The sequence below is a fragment of the Egretta garzetta genome, unplaced genomic scaffold, assembly GCF_000687185.1.
Source record: "Egretta garzetta isolate BGI_Z169 unplaced genomic scaffold, ASM68718v1 scaffold368, whole genome shotgun sequence".
NCBI lineage: Eukaryota > Metazoa > Chordata > Aves > Pelecaniformes > Ardeidae > Egretta > Egretta garzetta.
In genome coordinates this window covers 1,775,034-1,778,846 of record NW_009260684.1, presented here as the reverse complement: position 1 = coordinate 1,778,846, position 3,813 = coordinate 1,775,034, and the positions used below count along the sequence as shown (strand labels likewise).

General features: G+C 42.3%; 1 protein-coding gene across 10 annotated transcripts in view; it reads left to right on the top strand.

Moving 5' to 3' along the window:
* Positions 1–2,862: 2,862 nt before the first annotated feature.
* The window catches only part of PUM1 (pumilio RNA binding family member 1), a 74,796-nt gene continuing 73,845 nt past the window's right edge, over positions 2,863–3,813 (top strand). For 3 of the 10 annotated variants that reach the window (XM_035901284.1, XM_035901278.1, XM_035901277.1), the window contains exon 1: positions 2,869–3,166. The gene's annotated coding sequence lies outside the window, so the exon portion shown is untranslated. Of the gene's footprint in view, positions 3,167–3,813 lie in introns of all 10 variants that reach the window. The other 7 variants (XM_035901285.1, XM_035901275.1, XM_035901276.1 and 4 more) reach the window with 5 other exon arrangements.

Here is a 3,813-nt window from a genome sequence, read left to right as displayed (position 1 = left end):
TGTCCCCGGCAGCGGAGAGGGACGGTGCCTCGCAAACGGGAGGGAAGGCAAATGCAGACAATACTTTTTGATGTGCTGGGTGACCCCGGGGGTTTTGTGTTTGTGTGGGTTTTTTTCCCTTGTTTTTCTCTCGTTTTCGCATAATAACAGCGTTTGGCCCTTTTTAATTGCACACTTGTAGTCTTGAGAGTCTGTCTCTTGCCCCAACCTGATAAATATTCAATTTTTTTTTTTTTTTTGGTCAATGTTTAATAACTTTGTTCTGAGCGAAGGTTTTATTCGACAGATCATGAGTAAGGAATTTCCTTTATTAAGAGCGAGGGAGGTGGGGTAAGGGGGTAGCATTTATCTTACGATGTTTTAATGCTGGTTGAAGCAGTTTGGTGGGTGATCAATTTACCCACTTCCTGCTGCGTCTCCCCAGATTTTCAGGAAAACACAAGGTTTAATGCTAAAAGTTCTTGTAGGCCACGCAGCTCTCAAACAATGGCTGTGCTTTAATTTCCAGTCTAACTTTCAAAAAAAATCCACCCTACCCCAATGCTCTTCTGGTTCACGATGGAACTTTTTGAAACGTGCATCTTGTGCCGACTTAATTTTTTAATGTTGTCTGTTATTTTTAGAGGAATATTGAATAAGAGCAAGGAAGCTCTGAACGCGTAGCTGTGCTCGACGCGGATTAAAGCTGCCTTATTCAGCGTCGTCGCCACTTAAGCTTAAAACTTGCTTGGAGATGTCTCCGAAGTTTTTGTTGCTTGTGGAACATCCCATAATCTAAAGTAATTTGCTTGTAATGATAACACAGAGCAGTTTGTTTACAGGCTGTGTTTTTATCGGGGGAAAAGGAGAATTGTCCTCTTTGAGCACATTGTAGAGGCGTAGAAGCCTTTGTTTGTAAATACGTAACTCCTCCCAGTGCACAGTTTGCCTAGGGAAAGTTGATTATATATTTTTATGAAGAGTTTGGGAATGAAAAGGGTCCTGGTAGCCATTAGCAGTGGCGAGTCTTGCAGCTGCCGGTTAGCTAATGAATGTGTGTTGTGTAGGTGACTTAACATATTTCTGATGCTCCGTGTGCTTTGAATGACAGGATTCAGCTGTCCGCTACATTTAACACGGCATTTCTATAAAAACACGTCTTGGAACTAAACTTGAACTACCCAGAATGCTCTCTTCCCCTTTGCTCCCTTTCAAAATGTCGCCTTTGCCAAGTTTTTCTCTCGTGTTTGGAGCTGCCTCGTCTGTATTAGATGAAAGAGGAAGCGTTGGGGAGCAGGACCCACTTGTGCAGATCTTCGTAGTACCTTGGCTGAGATTTTATAGAGTCTCAAACCCCCCCCCGTTTTTGTAGTAATGCAGTTATGAACGATCCGCATGCAAATTAAACCAAAACCAAATTTGTGCTGATGAATAGAGGGACCTTGCAGCCCACTGCCTTTTGAGGGAGGGCAGTAATGTTGTGGCTGTGCTGATTTCCGCTCACAACTTTGTACCTTGGGGTATTTCCAACTGGAAACAGGGGCTTGTCGTAGTATAGCAATGCTTGAAAGTTTTGGTGGATTTGTAGTGTCTCCCTATAATTTTTTTAAAGGCTGCTCTGCGATAACTTGTAACCTCCTTTCATAGGCGCTGTTTGGATTTAATTGTCTGCAATTAATATACACCCCAACTTGGTGAGGTGTGAATTTCTTATCAGTAATTATTTCTTATTGCGTAGAAGAGCTTTATTGTTTCGTTTCACGTTACTGAAGGATTTTGTTTATAATGCTTATTAAAGGAAAGCTAAAGGAAAAATGCCATTAACTTGTAGAATTGTATTCTTAACCATCAGTGAAGGTTTCGTTATACCAGGTGTTGTCACCAGTGTTTTATGAAGTATTTGGGGCAGGTTGCCATTTCCAGACCTTTTTGAAAGAGAGAGGAGTTGGTTCTGTTGAATGTTGCTGGTATTTAGGTTGGACATTAGGAAAAATTTCTTCCCTGAAAGAGTTGTCAGGCACTGGAAGGGGCTGCCCAGGGAAGGGGTCCAGTCCCTATCCCTGAAGTGATTTAAAAGCCGGGCAGATGTGGTGCTTAGGGCCAGGGTTTAGTGGTGGGATGGCAGGGTTAGGGTAAGGGTTGGACTTGATCTTAAAGTTTTTTTCCAACCCAAACAATTCTATGATTCTATTTAAGTTGTGAAGGTCTCTGTACATATAAAAAGCCTTGCAGAATTGCTTGTTTATGTGGCCGTGGAGGCTCTGTGTGTGTGTATTGACAAATGCATGTTGTAGGTGCAATACAAAAATCTTACCGTTGCAGTTCTTATAGTCCTTTTCTTTTGAATATTAGCACTGTTCGCAATTAGCGGGATAAACCTGAGTAAGTTTGATCAAAGGCAGGACTTGGAATTTTTTGTGTGTGTGTGTGTGTATGTCAACTTTCTCTCTCCACTGTTAGAAAATTGTTCTTGGAAGTTGCTTGTAGTAGTTGATTGTTGTTCAAAACTACTATGATGAGCAGAGAGGAAACAGAGCCGCCTTTCAGGCCGTCAGAGCTGCTGTCAGGATCAGGGCCAAGGTTTACAGCCAAGGTACAAGAGTAAAAGCATTCTCGTGCTGGTATGCAGCTGTGGTGGGAGTCCGTAAGCTGAATGTCCCCCCGCCGGCCCCAGTTTCATCTGTATAACTCTGTGTGGTATTTGTGGGGTTGCAGTTAGGTAACTGAAGTCATAAACTAGCAATCTTTTTTAAAAAAAAAAAAAAAAATTCCAACTATACCATTCCCTTAAAAGCAAATTTGATTTATATGTGCGTTCTGCATTGGCTTAGCATTACATAAAGGGGTAAACCACTTCTCTGTTCACACGTAGTGTCTTTATTGTGCTCAGGATCAGCTGATAATGTTGTCTTAAAATAACAAACAAACTTTTGTGTTTTTGTGATGCTGGCATGCTCTCAAAATATTTGGAGGGATACTAAATTAGTGAGTTGCTGTCAGCCCAGTCTGCCTGTTGTCCTTCCTGCATGCAGATGATTTTGGGTATGTGCAAAGCATTTGGGGTATTTTCAGTGTTGGACGGTTTCTGTGACTCGTCTGGCTTTTCCCTGGTGCCGTCGACAGCAGGATCGGCATTGCTGGCTGCTCCAGCTCTGGAAGGTTCTGCCGAGATCCTGAGCACCAAGAGGTTAGCGGCTCTTTCTCCAGGGAATCTCATACAAAACATGCCGGTGTGTTTTACCATCTCACGACCGAAGCCAGCTGCTGAGATTGCAGGAAGAGTGCACGTTGTGTTTGGGACTTAATTAACTGTATAAGCAGAAATCCAGTATTTTAAGCCACCTAACTTGTTGCCTTGATGTTTTGCATGACTGAGTGAACACATCGTGATACAGCGGGACTTGTGTATCGATTGAAGATCTGCCTCATAATTTGTCAGGTGTAAACAAGCATGGCAGGCACTGATGGTGTAATTTGCGTTTCACCGGGTTTTTCGGGGGCTTTTTTCTAGCAATTTTCTGTGGCAGCACTCCAGTCGGTGTTTTATCCATCGCATAAATTGGCATTCTGATTTCACTGTAATGGGCACCTTACATGAATCTTGCATATACTGATAACACTTTGCAGCACAAAATGTGGGAATTTTGGCTAGCGTGCATTTTTATATGATATTTTAGTTGCTAGGTTAATAGAGCAAATAACTATGTTAAAAGGTGTCAGATTTGGCATCGTGAGTCTTCCCTGCCAGTCAGGAGATGGGTGTGATATTTAATATGCAAAGCTGAAGCTGTAAGGATTTCATGTTTTCTTTTCCTTCTCTCTTTCTTGCTGTCT